Source organism: Neomonachus schauinslandi, chromosome 3 (genome assembly GCF_002201575.2).
Source record: "Neomonachus schauinslandi chromosome 3, ASM220157v2, whole genome shotgun sequence".
In the NCBI taxonomy this organism is placed as follows: Eukaryota; Metazoa; Chordata; class Mammalia; order Carnivora; family Phocidae; genus Neomonachus; species Neomonachus schauinslandi.
The window spans coordinates 28,549,082-28,565,811 of record NC_058405.1 but is presented as its reverse complement, the minus strand read 5'-3'; positions in this window follow the sequence as shown (position 1 = coordinate 28,565,811).

The following is a 16,730-nucleotide window of genomic DNA, read 5'->3' as shown; positions in this document are numbered from 1 at the left end:
CACACGTAGCCTCCCCCACCCCGTGTGTGTGTGTGTGTGTGTGTGTGTGTGTGTGTAGTATATTCCAAGGAAAGAAAACATAAAATGCCTCTTCTTTTTAGTTTGGCTAATAACTTCTAATCAAACCAGTTTTAAAGGAGAGGACCTCACTAATCTTGACTCTATAATTACAGGCTCTAGACTCACAAATAAATTACTTTTAAAAATTAAATTCTAGTAGTTACACCACTTAGAGAAGAACTATTGTATTGGAATTTCATTGAAATGGTAAATGTAAAATTCTACACTAAAGAGTATGTCAAAATAGGAAGTTCATAATCCCTCCACACAGCTGTAACTGAGAATTTCTATGTGTGGAGAGAGAAGCAATGAGGGAAGGGAAGGGTCAAGAAAGGACTAGAGTAATAAAGCGAAAAGAAAAGAAGTTAGGTTGATTGTCTGGAGACTTTGCAGGGATGAAGGGGTAATGAGAAGGCTGATATCATTACTTGGAGATAGACATAACAAACGCATGCGTGTGTAGAAGCCCAGTATTCAAGGGAATACAGTGTCTCACTTGAGCTTTGGAGTGAAAAACCCAAAGGCCTGACCTCAGACTCAGTCATTTATCAGCTACGAAGCTGGGTCAGTCCCATAACTTCTAGGAGCCTGCATTCCTTCATGTGAAACAGACGAGATAAGCATTTCTTCCTTGAAGCTTTGTCATAAAGATTAAATCACAGAACTAACAAACAGGGTAGCACAGTGCCTGCCATATAGTAGGTAGTCATTACATATTAAAGTTTTTCCTTTCTGCTTTCTCTGCCCCACTCACCACCATCCCCACTTGGACCAAACATGAGAGTTTGGAAATGTTATCATCTGAAATAAAAATTCCATAAAGATGGGTTACATTTTGACAGCAAGCTATGTCGCCACCCAGCTGTCCCTGTCCTCACCTATTTTAATGAAACAATTTTGAATCAACCCCTCGCTGAGCACCATGTAAGCGAGCTAGAGTGTGTCGAATCAGTGCTCCTGCTTAGGCAAGGTTTCTGGAAGGCAGAGGGAAGTCTGAAGCACAGAGCCGGAGTTGGTTCAGTTCAGCGGAAGACCAACTGTGACATCTAAAGGCAGACGGCCGGCTGAAACTCAGCCTTGGTTCAGAAACATGAGAAAAGCTGTCATGCAAACGGCCAATGCCGCTGCTGCGTACGGAAATAGAGACTATATATTCTTTCCTGCTATTTCTTTTAATGCACTTTCCTATTCGGTACAGATCCCTTTTGCAATAAAACCACGAAATCTTTCTGAAAAGTAAATATGTTCTTTCATTAATCACCATTTTCCACTTGCTTTTTTTCCAACTTCATGGCTGAGAAGTCTGCAGGACCACAAACCTTCAACTAGTGTGCTACCTTGATTAAGGCACAAAACGTTAAAAGCAAATTACTATGAAAGTATGAAACAATTTGCACTTAATGTTTCAGTCATATCTGTAAAAAATATGACTTAAATATAGTTTTATTAATAATACATATTTTAATTAAACGGCTGGAGGTGCATCTAGCAGGAAAAATTGACTCTTCTCTGGATTTCACATACTGGTATGATTCATGGGCAGTAAATATGCAAAGCTTTATGCCCATAAGGCAATCAAACTCCAAAGCTGATATGCATGTTTTTATCTAAAAGAATGAAATCTAGTAAGGGCTAGAAATAATAATAATAACAGACTGCCAGAGCAGTGTAATGAATTGGCTCTAGCCAATAGTATCCTTTACCGTATCATAAAATCATCCTTTCAGTCACAATTACACCCACTCCAACATTTATTATTACTTCCATTATTCTCATTACACAAGGAAATCCTGTATGTGTACTTATGCATATTGAAAAACTTCACAAATATGAACAATAAAATCCTGGGATAGGAGTGACTGCCTTCACGAAGCAGGAATGCTTTCCTCTGCAGGATGTTTAGGTGTTGCTTAGTTCCAGAACGACCACACTTTACCCTTGCTACTTCCCTAACATTTGCCTAGATTATTAGTTTGCTAGGGCTGCCATAATAAAGTACCAAAGACTGGGCGTTAAAGTCATTTAACAACAGACATTTATTTGCTCACAGTTCTGGAGCCTAGAAGTCTGAGATCAAGGTGTCAGGAGGGTTAGTTTTTTTTCTGAGGCCTCTCTCCTTGGCTGGTAGATAGATGGCTGTCTTCTCCCTGTGTAGTCCTGCGGTCTCTCTGTATGTGTGTCAGTGTCCCAATTTCCTCTTATAAAGATAGCAGTCATACTGGATTAGGGCCTACTCTAGTGATGTCATTTTAAACTTAATTACCTCTTTAAAGATTACCTCTATTTCAAATACCCACTTTCTGAGATACTGTGGGTTAGGACATCAACATATGAATCTTGGGAGGGGGGACACAATTCAGCCCATAACACCTGGAAATTATCTTTCAGTTGCAAAGTATGATATTACCTGCTCCTAAGCACTATATTTTGCTAAAAAGAAGAGCCTGGTAAATTTGTAAGACAATGCAGAGGAGACTCAAATAAAAGCTAAGGTCTTCATTTATTTATTTATCTTTACTTTGAATTTCTCTGAAAAAATATTTTCATTTTATTTGTAGTCATCACTGCGAAACACTTGCAAAATTAAAAATAAAAAGTTGACCACCTCTGACTAGCTTTCTATTAGTTCTCCTACTGGGAAGAAAAGATGATCTTCTGGAAGTGACTAATGTCTAGAAACTAATGATAAAATGTTTTAGTTGTACTCAGTCGATGGGATCGGCTATAGTGGGTTTACATTACTATAATGAAACAAAAATTCATTTCTTTATCTGGAAGTCCCCTTTGGGACACGGCAAGGGAGACATGTTGTGAGGTCTCTTCCTGCGTAGTTACCCTCACTCCACCTGTGTCACAAGAAGCCCAGGACTTACGTACAATTAGGTATGGATACGGAACAAGATTGCCCAATAGCCTGGCATTCACCTAAAGTGTGAGGCCATCACCCAGCTCTTAGGTCAGGTTTGGGAGTAGCTGATTCCCAATAGCTTATTTTAATGGCCCAGAAGTACGCATCCAAGTAACTTTTTTGATATTGTAGATTTAAATTTTCTACTCTGATACTCACTCTAATTTTAAATAAATCTACCAAGCAAAAATAAAAGCAAATAAAGAACACAAAGACCAAACATCCTGAGGAATAACACTTACTCCCAAAGAGCAAGCCACATACAGCCCCAAACCAGGCTCAAAAATGAGGGGCTCAGAGGCGCCTGGGTGGCTCATTTGGTTAAGCCTCTGACTCTTGGTTTCGGATCAGGTCATGATCTCAGGATTGTGACATTGAGCCCCTCATTGGGCTCTGTACTCAGTAGGGAGTCTGCTTGAGATTCTTTCCCCTTCCTTCTCCCTCCTCCTCTGCTCCTCCCTCATGGCCCCCCTCACCCCCGATGCTCACTTGTGTTCTCTTTCTCTCTCTCTCAAATAAATAAGTAAATAAAATCTAAAAAAAATACAAATGAGGAGTTCATTTCCATGAGTCCATTATTACTCCAAGGAAGTAATTATAATTATTAATTTGTACAAAGTCATGGAATGAGTATTGACAGAATGAAAATTCATCCGTTCATTCAACAAATATTTATTGAGCAGCCAAGTATGCCAGGCCCTGTTCTAGGCATCACAATTTTCTTGAGAGAAAAGAAAATTTAAGACTCTGAAGTTTGTTGCAAACTTCCGAATGAGCAACAGTTCTCTCCTCTTTCTCATACTGTTACATGATTACTCCTGCAATTCATCTTTTGACTTATGGCAATGCAGTTTTCTGATTTGATTAATGCACTTTAGATGAGGTAGCAGTGCAGTTATGAATATTCCAAAGAGTGTAGAAATCACTGATTTGATGTCGGGATGATGGCTGGGTACGTGTACGACTCTTCACTGAATGCTGCCACTGTATGGCAGCTATTAGTAATTAAAAATACAGTGAAGGGGCTCCTGGGGGGCTCAATGGGTTAAACGTCTGCCTTTGGCTCAGGTCATGATCTCAGGGGCCTGGGATTGAGCCTGCTCAGCGGAGGCCTGCTTCTCCCTCTGCCTCTGCCATTCCTTGTGCTCTCTGGCTCTCTCTGTCAAATAAATAAAATCTTTAAAAAGATTAAGTAATTAATTAAAAATAACAGCGAATATGTAAGAAGACTTAAAGAAAGCAATGAAGCCAAGTCATCATTCCTTCGACCAAAGCCAGAAGAGGAACAGGATACGCTCAACCCCTCCCCTTCAGCATTCCCCCCCCCCCCCCGCCTTTCCCACTACCTGGAGCGTAGGAAGAGCTGGGTATTGGTGTGTCTCCTGGGCAGCAGCCCATGGGAGCCCCTTTCCAAGATCTGTCATCTGAAAGCAGCCACGCTGACTCGTCTACCTGCTCTCCCCACTCAAGTGATTGAGCTGGATTTTCTAGGTCTCCAGAAACTGCCATGCATACACACAGCTGAGAAGGAACAGGGACCCACCCATTCACCTGAACATTAAGCCAAACATGAACATTTGACCGTGTACAGCTTGCCAGGAAGCTGAGGGCCAATTTGGATGCTCAGTGATTTATAACCGCTTTACTGGCCCTCCTGTTTGGTAACTTTGGTCTTTCTCCATTCTCTCCAAGGTCCTCACTTTCTATTGATAACCTTACCTCATATGAGTTCTTGGTTTCAAGCAGCTCAAAAATAGTCTCAGGTGCCACCATTCATTCAGTAAACACATTTTGCAAACTAGTTTTGTGCCATGCACTGTGCCAGGCCTGGGGATAAGTAACAGAGAGAGACATGAAGATCCCAGCACTCGAGGAGGTTTACCCCTGGGTCACCAACAGCCCTGTTGGAACCCTGGGTCTTTTGTGCTCTGTCTTCTCTACAGACCTGCCATCCCCTGAGGATGTTGTGGATTTGCTGCCTGACTTAGAATCCTCCTGTCCTTCCTGCCACCCCTTTTCCGCCTCAAGAAGGGGAGACTGCTGCTGAGTCCTGCCAAAATTTCTTCTTGTCACGATGTTCATTAAAAAGATATTAAGTCCAAGACTCAATTCCCGCTCCTTCAAAGCCTAGAGCATAACAAAGAGCTTATTCCACAGAAATTAAAAGCACAGAAGTTACAAAAGTACTAAGTTCAGATTTTTAATGTTTCCTAGATCAATGAAAGTAAGATGCTCTCCCCATGGAAATTAATTCAATTTTAACTCTATTTGTATTAATAGTTATTTTTCTCAGGGAAGGAGGATAACACTTCTGGAGGAGAAGGCCCTAAAAACCATCTCCCTTTCCCCCCCTCCTTGACCCCACCAGAAGGTACTGAGTTAATCTCTGCTGATGAAATGTAAAATTCCTTTAGCTTGCCCTGACTCTGCTAACCAGGGGACAAGCCCCTGTACTGGGTATAACACGATGTACCTCTCCTTCCTAACATATCACAGCTGATATTTAGCTTTTTATTGTGTGAGTCTTTCATTAATGTCTGCTTCCCCTCCTAATCTGTAAGTCCCATGAGGCCAGGGGCTGCATTTTTTTCTTTTTTTTTCCTTTTTTTTTTTTTTTTTTTCTTTTCTTCCCCCTAATCATTACATCTCCAGTGCCACGTACAGGGATGGTACATCGTAGATGCTTATTAAATTATCCAGCAATTATCCATATATGAATTAACCAATTAATGTCCATGTCTCCACCTTGGGGATAGATTAGATGGCCAATAGCTGCACAGGTACAGAAAGCAAGGAAACCCACATGCATCCTTTAGAGTGTGCAGAATACTGGATATACTAAGTGTTCAATTAATGTTTAATGAGCGATTGAAAGATTCATTGATTAATTGATTGGTTAACCTGGGGGCTTGTGAGGAGAAAATCACAACCTCCAAAAACCTCCTATGATATTTAGTTCCAGGAAATAAAGGCCTGGACTTGTTGGTCTCAGCAACTTTCTCTGAACTTGAAGCAACTTTCAATCCCTGAGATCCCGGGGAGAAGATGAAGCCCTGGGACCCAGAGAGGGGAGGCTCCAGGGCTAGGGTAAGCCCAGTGCTTCTGCATTACACGGGAGAGTCCTAACCTCTTTTAGCTCATCCTCAGAACTTCTCTAAACCTCCAGGACCAGCCTGGATTTAGGAGATAATGTGTAACCTTGGAAAGTCATGTCACTCCTAGATATTATAAAGTCCTGCAGGTACCTCAAATCACCAACCAAATGTTAATTCACTAGTTAAAATTGCCCAGTCCCATGTAGTAATCAGGACCGTGATCTTGAGTTAGAGTTTAAAATTTTCTTCCCTGCTGCATATGGGCTCTTGGTCTTCCTATTCTCTTTCTCCTAACTGAAACTGATTGCACACAGGATCCCTGCCCCCTTCAAATGGGGCGTGTAGCTCTCCCTCCCTCACTCTCCCCCCTCACCTCCTCCTCTTCTTCTCCCTCTCTCTTACTTACCTCCTCCCCTGTTTCTTCTCTCTCTTGCTTATTTCCTCCACTTGCCAGACCTGTTTTTGAAAGAAAGAAGACATGAATGGGGACAGGATAGTTATTATTTGACTGGCACCACCAATGATGCCTCCTCAATGTCTAAGCTGGAGAAATGTTTAAAAAGGACTTTTTCCGATGGCGGTATTTGTACAGTCTATGGAACTCCCAAGCATCGGGTACCTCTCCTGAAGTTCTTTTGACAAGAACAATGTGTTCTACTCATCCAACCGCTGTGCTCTCTCAGTCCCCAGTGTCCTGGGAGGTATGTGCCAAACAGACTTCCTCTGTTGGAATCCCATTGCCTTTCCATAGAGGTCCTTGAGCAGAATTTTCTAAACTTTATGGTATGGACATTTGCAAGCATTCCCAAAGTAAAAAGAATGAGACAATGAACCCCCATGTACCAGTCATCTAGCCTCAACAATTATCAGCACATTTCAACCCACCCCTGGGGGTATTTTAAAGCAATTCTCAGATTATCTGTATTCACTGAGTAGAATTTAAAATGGTCCTAGGCTAGTTTTTTTCTCCCATGTGACCCTCATCTTGCCCAAAGGAAACATTCATTTACCTCTGTCCTGACCAACTTTGGGGGGCAGATCTGCTCTGCCCAGCGGTCATGTTCCTTCACTCTGCTGCCAAAACAATGTAGGAATCCATCTCTGCTGCCATCTGAACTTCCAAGGCAGTATGTCAAAGTGCATACCCAACTACAAAGAACTATGCAGGAAGTGTTATGGATAAACCTAAGGAAGCCCTTTTCCCCAGGCTTTGGCATAGGAAATAGCCACCATCATCTATGTCCCTCTCCTCTACAGTGGACAGGATGCACAGAGTGGCACTCTCCGGGCCCCCCCCCCAAAAAAACAAAACAAACAAACAAACAAAAAGTCACAAATAGTTCTATCTCTACTCTCTCAATAATTTTATATCTTCAACGGATAGGGTAGTTCAAGAGATTTCTAATCAATTTTCTGATGTCTCCTTGGTAAAGTCTGCATATGGTCCAACACATCCAACAGGATGCAGCAATTACTGTAACTCAGTATCCTGCCCAAAACTTCAATATTCTGATTTCACTCACTTTCAAAGGAGTTTCACACAGTACATGCCTAGTTGTATCTGTTCAATGATGTCAAAGCTACTACAACTTTCTCTTCTAGTACTTTTATTATCCTAAATTGCACATATTTGTAAATTTTTCTCCTTATACCTACAACCAAGTCCCTGTATTCTGACACTAATCTGTCAGCGGTGAACTGTTATTGGTTTCCCATTTAATTCTGTTAGTATTCTTGCTTCTGAAATTAAACTATGATCATCTGCAGAAAGGGCTATGCTCATTGACATTAAATATGATTAGTTTCTGAGAATGTGATTAGTTACAATTATATTCTATTGCCACCAGTCCACTGAGATTTTCAACTTATTAACTCATGATACAGCTAAAACTAACTAAATCATTGTATGATAATGAATAAACTCACATGCCATTGGTTAATTTCCTTCATGTATAGAGAAACATAATATGCAGATGCGGGAGGCGTAAAACATCCTCTTAGCCTTGGCCTATGTTTTACCTCCAAACAAATTTAGACTAAGGTGGCTAGTCATTGAAGCCATTTTTTTTTCCCACAAGCAACATTGTCAAAGTTCTGCCAGCGACTTGAGGAGAGATCTGGCCAATCACTTTCTCCTTGCCAAAGATTTTCTGATCTACACAAGGTGATAGGCTCCCCCAGACCAGAAGCAGTGCTTTCTTTGCTCCCTTCTATCCCATCAGCCTGGCTTAGTGCCCAATACTTGATAAGTCCTCAGCAAATACGTGTTGGATGAATGTGTATATTGAATCATCAGGACATGTGGGATTTAATCATAATGAAAGTTAATTTTATCTCCTACTAGCCCTTTAAAATATATGCTGCAAAGAAAGATTTTTCCCCTCTTTTGGATAAAAGCTTGGGCAGTTCCATGACTATGCTCGTCACATGAGGTAATTCAAAGGTCTATACTGATTTTAAGTCACCAAAGGTGCTCTCAGCTCTACCCTTTGAATGTGTAATCCCATGTAGCTGTCAAAATTTCCATCTTTATCTCAAGTTGTATCTTCATTTGAGACCTGCAGAGGGAAGAAAGCTGGGACAGGTAAGGCAGGTGGTCAGCTTTTGAAACTCTCTTTGCTTGTCCTTTCCCACTTTGTTACCTAAGACTTCTAAGTAGAAAGGAAGGAGAGACTTGGCGCAATGAAGTTCTTATTTTGCAAGCCAAAAACTGGGAGACAACACATACAACCGACAAGGGATCCATATCCAAATACATTCTTTTTTTGATTCCTGGGAAGGGAATAATGAGCAAAAGACTAACAGTTACTAGAAAAATGAGGACTAAACAAGAATAGTCATCTTGGCAGAAGTGAAACATAGATGGCCAATAATCATATAAAAAGAGAATGAAAACTGGTATAACCACTTTAGAAAATAATTCAGCATGGCCTGCTAAATTAGAAGACTCATATACAGTATGACTATCAACTGAATTCCTAGACAAATACTCTGGAGAAACCCTCACATATGTGCATCAGAAGACGTACAAAAATATTCAATACGATATATGGAGCAGCAAAAATGTGAAAAATCCAAATGCCTATTGATAATAGAAGGGATTGATTGTCATATTATTAATACCACACATAATATTAATAAAATACTATGCAGTGAAATGAAAAACTACAATTAAGAGCATTACAATGGATGGATCTCAAAAGCTTAATGTTGAGTTCAAAAATAAAACAACACAATAAATGTATAGAAATACCTACACATAGAGTAAAATCATGAAGAAAAACAAGGGAGTGTTAAGTATACAATTTAGGATAATGGTTCACTCAGAGAGGGAAGAAGAGAGACATTCCAAAAGAGCAAAGAAGAGCTTCAAGATACTGGTATTGTCCTATTTGGTAAACTGGGTTGGGGAGTATGTGGATGTTCCTCTTCTTAATTCTTTTAAACTATATATACATATTATTTATAATCTTTTGCATATATGTTATATTTATAAATTTTTTAAGTTAAAAAAAGTAAAACAAGGAAAGGAAATAATCTAAATAATCCAGACTGATCAAGTTTACTGAATCAATAATGATTTAGTTCTCCACTTTTACAAGTGTAAGCACAAATTCTCAAGTAAGCTCAAGGGAGATCATTTTGTCTAAGACTTAGATATTTATGAAGTGCATAATGACCCTCTGGGTCATATAACACAGAAAGAAACTATGCAGAGTCCTCATCAGGATTTTTTGTGAACACTTCAGTGGAAAAAATCTACCATCTTACTCTGAGTTAAATGGAGTCACTCTCTACCTCTGTTCAAAGTCAGTGCTCCTTTATTACTAATGGCCTGTGGTCAACAGAAGAGCATAACCTTTGGCAACAGGCAGGATTTTTACTCCTACTTCTGCTACAGACTTACATGACCTTGGGCAAGTACCTCTATCTCCCTGTGCCTCTTTTCCTTCATCTGTAAAATGGGAGTAATGCCTAAATTGCAGGGTTGGGAAGGTTAAGTGGCACAGTGCATATATGGCAGAAAGTGCCAAATGCTTGTTAGGTACAAAGAACTGACAGCTGTTACCATCATCATTACTACCAGTATCATCACACACTATCACGTGATTGGCAGAGAGAAAGAAGCAGATGTATCTAGTAAGTAATTTTCTTTTTTTTTTTTTTTAAAGATTTTATTTATTTATTTGACAGAGAGAGAGATAGCGAGAGCAGGAACACAAGCAGGAGCGGGAGAGGGAGAAGCAGGCTTCCTGCCGAGCAGGGAGCCTGATGTGGGACTCGATCCCAGGACCCTGGGATCATGACCTGAGCCAAAGGCAGTCGTTTACGACTGAGCCACCCAGGCGCCCGTAAGTAATTTTCATAAACATGTTTTAACATGAACTTGAAGGGCTGCTCAGAGCATCTTTGTAGTTCTGTAAATTTTAAAAACCTATATAATACATAGACATACATATACTGAATAACTAATTACTAATGCAGACTCTATAAAAATCCTGCTATATTTATATGTTCATACCCTGAGTACCTGAACTAATAAAATGGTATTAATGGCTATTTAGATAAATTCACAATTCTAAATTAGACCTTTAATTTCTGTAATAAAAAAGAAAGTGGTTTGTACAATTTCCCATTTTTATTTTCCTACATGGAATACAGTAGCTCTAACATAATGTATGACTTTGTGAATATTTCCAGGACTGCTAATATTTTATCTAATATTATATCTTGTGTTTTCTGATCTCTGACCTTCGTTGATACTCCCAGAACCCTCATGAGCAATGCTCACTATGATAACCCTTGGTAGAAGAAGCAGGATTAAATTGAAGTTAAATCATACATGGCTAGAATCTTTCAAAGAGGCCTCTCAGGGTCAGTAGTGATTTTTTCCATGTATATTTCTCCTCTTAAAGAATGTTTCTTAAATATTTGATTCATCAGGACTAAAATATATGTTTTATTTTGAAATAGATCACTAGTAAACACTGTAAAATAGGAATACGACCCTAAATTCTTCTTAGTTTTTTTTTTATTTCCACATTTTTCATTATATCAATATATATTCTTACATCCACTGGGGAACAACAAAACAGAACAACAAGAGCACAAAAAAAAAAAAGAGACAATACAGCTTTAAAAGATGACAAAGATAATTTATTGACAGAAGAAATAGAAAAACATTATTTTTTAAATTAAATTGAATCGTTGCCTTAATATTTACAAAAGGTGATGAGCATTTGAAACCAAAAATGGATATACTTTCCTCAAGGGAGGAAAAAGAAATATTAGAGAGAATCAGAATCAGGTGAAGACCAGATTATGAAGAATTATAACACATTAGGAGCAAACACAGGACAGTTATGATGGAAATGGTAAATGGGAGAAAGGATTTAAACAGTCAATGGAAGCAAATAAGGAAAAGACATTACTTCACAAGAAGAAACTTCACTATCTTAGCACAAAGAAGGCCATAAAATCACTTGGGTAAACTTTAATTTAGAAGAAAGAGCAACTAGAATTGTTACTCAGTGATAACTTTAAAATACTAAATGTACCAACTTTCCTGCATCCACTACCCAAATCAAATGATTGAGTAGGTCTCATAATATAGGATCTCCCACTTATCTGCCAATGGGAAAGTGGCCTCAGATTCCAACTCACGGCAAAATATTCCTATACCCCAAGTCTCCATTCTTTCTCCCACCTCCACTACCTATCTGTGACCCATTTTCCTCTTCAATACCCATACACTGCTTCTAAAATACAAATTCAATCCTAAGAGTCTCCTGCTTATAATTCTTCGCTGGTTCTCTATTGCCTACAGGTAAAGTCCAGGTAAAGCCAAATTACCCAATTCAAGATTCTCCTTGATTCTGTCTCTGTCTTTCCACTCTCCAGTGTTTTTGCTTCTGCAATGGCCCTTGGCCCTCCAGCTAGACTGAAACACTGGCAGCCCTTAAATGCACAGACCTGCCTATTGGCTGCCTTTGCACCTGCTTTTCAGTGTACCTGGAATGCCTTTCCTTCCCTTGTCCACCTGAGAATCTTCTCACCCTTCATGACCCAGAATCCCCTGAAAGACAGAGAGCTTGTTTCCCTCTTCTTTTTATGTCCCAGGACACAGCACAGTGCCTGGCCCAGAAATATGGTTCTGTAAATGCACATTAGATGCATACCATTAGGTAATGTTCAAAGGTTTTATGAACAGGTTTCTCATTGTCAGCTGCCACTTCAGTTCAGAGTAATTTTGTTTTCCTTTTCCTAAGCAACTGGGATGTCATAGCTTTAGGCATCCTACCACAAACATTTCAAAACTGAGAAAGTGACAATGAATAATGGGTTGATGTGGGGGCGGGGGAGGGAGATAACAGTAAATGAGAAATGGCTGCCTCTTACTAGTTACAGGATTTGGCTCAAATTACTTAAAATTTCTCAACCTCAGTGTCCTTATCAGCAAAATGGTGGTATTCTCAGAGGGAACTGTTATGATTACAAAATGTGATTGTGAAACTGCTTGTTTGCTTCTTTGCTTGCTTGTTTGTTTCTAAAGACCTCACCTCTCCTCTACTACTGATTAATTCTGGCCAATGAGTTCCCTCATTTGTGGCCTATTTTTATCCCTTCAAATAGGTCAGGGTTATTATATTATCCTCCCCAGGATTTTGGTATTGCAGTAGCCCTTGAGATCAGAGTCATAGGTAACTGGTAGCATTAAAAGGTTAAGAATTTGTTCTTCATCAAACAGTGAGACAGTAATGGCACTACAAATAGAACCACATTTTTTATATTCTCATTTCCTTCCATGGAAATGAGGATACTTCTCATTTGCTAATGAACTACACGAAGGTCATAGCCATCGTCATGTTGAAATAGACACTCATCAGGTGATGTACTACAGAAGTGTTTATAGGTGAAATAATTATTCAATCAATCAACTCGCTATTAAGTGAGTGCCTACTCTGCACAAGGCATGTTGCTAAATCATGTGGCAGGCACAAAGAAGTATAGGACACATTCCCCCATCTCAGAGCCTACAATAAATAACATACACTTTGAAAAAACAAACAATTCTCTCTCATAATACAGTACTGAAAGGATAGCTAAATAGAATTTACCCATAAAAATATAAATGTTTTTGCCAGATGTGGTATATCATTATATTCAATCATCCAGCCTCAAAGAAAGTTTTGTCGGACGGCTTAAAATCATATAAGGTAGGTCTAAGCTCAAATCTTCAGCCTGGATTTATTCACTCATTTCCACCTTTATTCATTCATTCATTCATTCAACTGTAATGGAATGGCGAAATATTTATTGACAGAATTCCAGGAAGTCATAAAAAGTCATACCTACATGGATGTTGAACATGACAGGGAGAGTTGTGAGTTGGGGATTCAAGACACTATAGCCTAAGAGGGAAAACAGAAAGAAAAAGGATGGGAGATGGTGAGGGAGTAGCATGGTCCTCCCTAGAAGTCCTCAAGACGTCAGCGAAATTGACAAACTCATGGTATCATAAGTGAGCTAGGAGTTTTTGAGAGAAAAAAGCTAAAGATAGGACTTACGGTTAAGCAAGATGGCAAGCTACAATGCTGAAGCAGAGAGAAGGGACCATGAGTAAATACTGCTAGAATTAGAAGGAAATGGAGGAGGAATGCTAGACCTCTAAAGACTATGGATGGCCAAAGGACAGTGAAGCCCTAAGACATCTGGGTTATATGTCAAATATTTATTAAGCACCTGCTATGTGCCAGTCACTGTGCTCAGAGCCAGGAATACAAGGATAAACAGTCCCTGATTTTACAATGGTTACAAACTAGTTGGAGGCACAGAGAATGGAACAAATGGTTACACTATGGTGTGTAAGGGTGTTAGACTAGCACTATGGTCTAAATGCTTGTGCCCCTCACACCCCAAACTCATATGTTGAAATCCTAACTCCCAAGGTGACAGTATCAGGAGGTGGGGCCTTGGGAGGTAATTAGGTCATGAAGCCCTCATGAATGATCAGATTAGTGCCCTTATAAAAGAGATCCCACAAAGTTCCGCAGCCCCTTCAGCTACATGAAGACATGGAAAGACAGCCATCTATGAACCAAGAAGCCCTCACCAGACACCAAATCTGCCAATACATGATCTTGGACGTCCTATTCTCCAAAACTATGAGAAATAAATGTTGTTTATAAGCCACCCACTCTAGGGTATTTTGTTATAGGAGCCCAGATGGACTAAGACAAATAGAGACAATGTGCGGTGTACATGAACATAAAGGAGAAATGACCTAGTCCTTACTAGATGCTATCTAAAGAGAACAGGCTCTGAAGGGAGTGAGAGAGACCTACATTGAAATTCTAACTCTTCCACATACAGGCTCCATCTCTTTGGGAAAATCATTGAAACTCTTTAAGCCTCAGATTCTTCAAGTGTGAGAATGGGAAGCCCCCACAGACTTGTAGTGAAGATGAAGAGGGATGATGTATTCGAAGCATTTATCATAGTGCCTGGCACTTGGTAAGTATACATTAACTGTTTGCTATCATTACCATTGCCTTCATTGATATTATTGTTGGTATTGCTTTTGTTAAGCAGAGACCTGAAGGATAAAGAACAGTAAGCTAGTCTACAAACAGGAAGAAACTATTCCAGTTAGGAATTCCAGTATGCAAAGACACAGAACCAAAAAAGAGCATGGTGTGCTCAAGTAACTAAAAGAAATTATTCATTAGGGCTGGAGTAAAAAGTTGGAGGGCTGAGACAAAATGATTCTAAAGTATCAAGATTGAACCAAGCAAACCAAGATTTGCATTTTCAAAAATGTGTCTCATTACAAAAGGGAGGTCCTGTTAATGCTTTCCAAAACTAGAGAGGTATCACCAAAGGTGGAGAGTGATGGACTGCTTTAAAAAATATTTTAGAACTTGGGAATTAAGAGGTGGGGTGGGGAGAGAGAGTGGAATGGTCAAGGATAAGTCCAGATTTCTGGCTTGAACAAGGATAGTAGCATCATTCTTTGAGAGAGGAAGAGAATCTCAGAAGAACATCTTAGGAGAGATGGTGGATTCATTCTGGTTGTATTGTAACGGAGGAGCCTGTGGGATCTCCAGGTGGGAACATATAGTAGGCAGTTCAGATATATAGGCCAGAAGCTCAGAAGAAAGAGCTATTTGAGAGTCATCAGCAAATAGATGATAATTAAAGCCAAGAGAGTATTTGAAACCACCCAGAGAATACGTGCAGAGCAGGAAAAGCATCCAAAGTAGACATTGAAAAATAACACCATTTAAGAAACAGGTAGTTTTTTTTAAAAAAAAGAGTAAGGATTATGTGAAGGAAGACACTCTCTAGAATACCATAATATGAGAAGAGTAACTTTCTTTCATACACAAACCATATCTTAAAAGTAAATAAAGAGTACTCTTTCTGATAACTTTATGGAAAGTTTCCACCACCTTATTTACTTGTTAGTATTTACAGAGTGTGTATCATATGCCAAACACTTCACTAAATACCTTATGTAGACCTTTTCATTTGATCCTTATTGTTGGAAAAATGAAGAAACTTAGTAAATTGCCACAACTAGTAAGAATTAGAGCTCAAATCCAAACCCAGGAATCTGACTCTAGAGGCCACACTCTTAACACCTATGTAATTCAATAATTGTCAATGTTAGGGTTGAATGGGACCTCACAAGTCATCTGGCTCAAATCTCCAAGTCAAAGGAATGTCCCCTCTGCAATAAATTCAGATAATTCAATTGATGATAAACACAATACCTCAAAAGACATCTCATTTGCTGTTAAAGAAATCTGGTTTCCATGAAGGAATAATAATTTTAGATCCTTTGCCAAAATGGCAATAAATGTACTTCCTACAATTTGACTTCTAGGGCCTTAAAGTAAAGAAATTGGATCCCAAAGATTATAGGTGGGGAATTTTTGAAGTATGTCCATATTCAAGCAATCAAAGAAGCCCAACTGAAAGAACTCTGGACTGACAAATGTAGATTGAACAAAAATTCTTTTTAAAAGGGCTATTTTGAAGATTATGATCCTGACTTTGGAGGAAGTGTTGTGAATGACAGTGGAAGGAATCACATGTAAAATTCCTTAAATAAAAATGTGCTGACTTAAAAAAAAAAAAGAAATCAAGTTTCTTTGTCTAGAGACAAAATTGTCCTCCATCTAGCTTCTATTTTTTGGAACTGGAGAACAAAGGAAATTCAGTATGAAAAATGAGGAAAACAATCATGAAAGTCACTAACAGGAATCAAAGCTTGATAAAACAGTACAAAATAGAAAATACAGATAAAAATTTGGCTTCAGATACAAGTAAAAATTCTAAATAAAATACTAACTAACTGAATCCATAACAACTATGACAAGTAGGGTTAAGTCCCGGAATACATAAATGATTCAACAACATAATCACATCAAAAAATTAAATAAGAAGACCCATATGATTATATCGATAGATGTTGAATAAACACTTGAAAAATCAGCAATTATTTCATTAAGAATTTTAAATCTAAAGGAAATAGAAGGACATCACTTAAATGTGATACACACTACTGTAAAACCATACAAAAATCATAATAGTTACATGTTTAAATCATTTTACCAAAATTAACAATAAGACAGAGATAATACCAACTTCTACCAAATTTC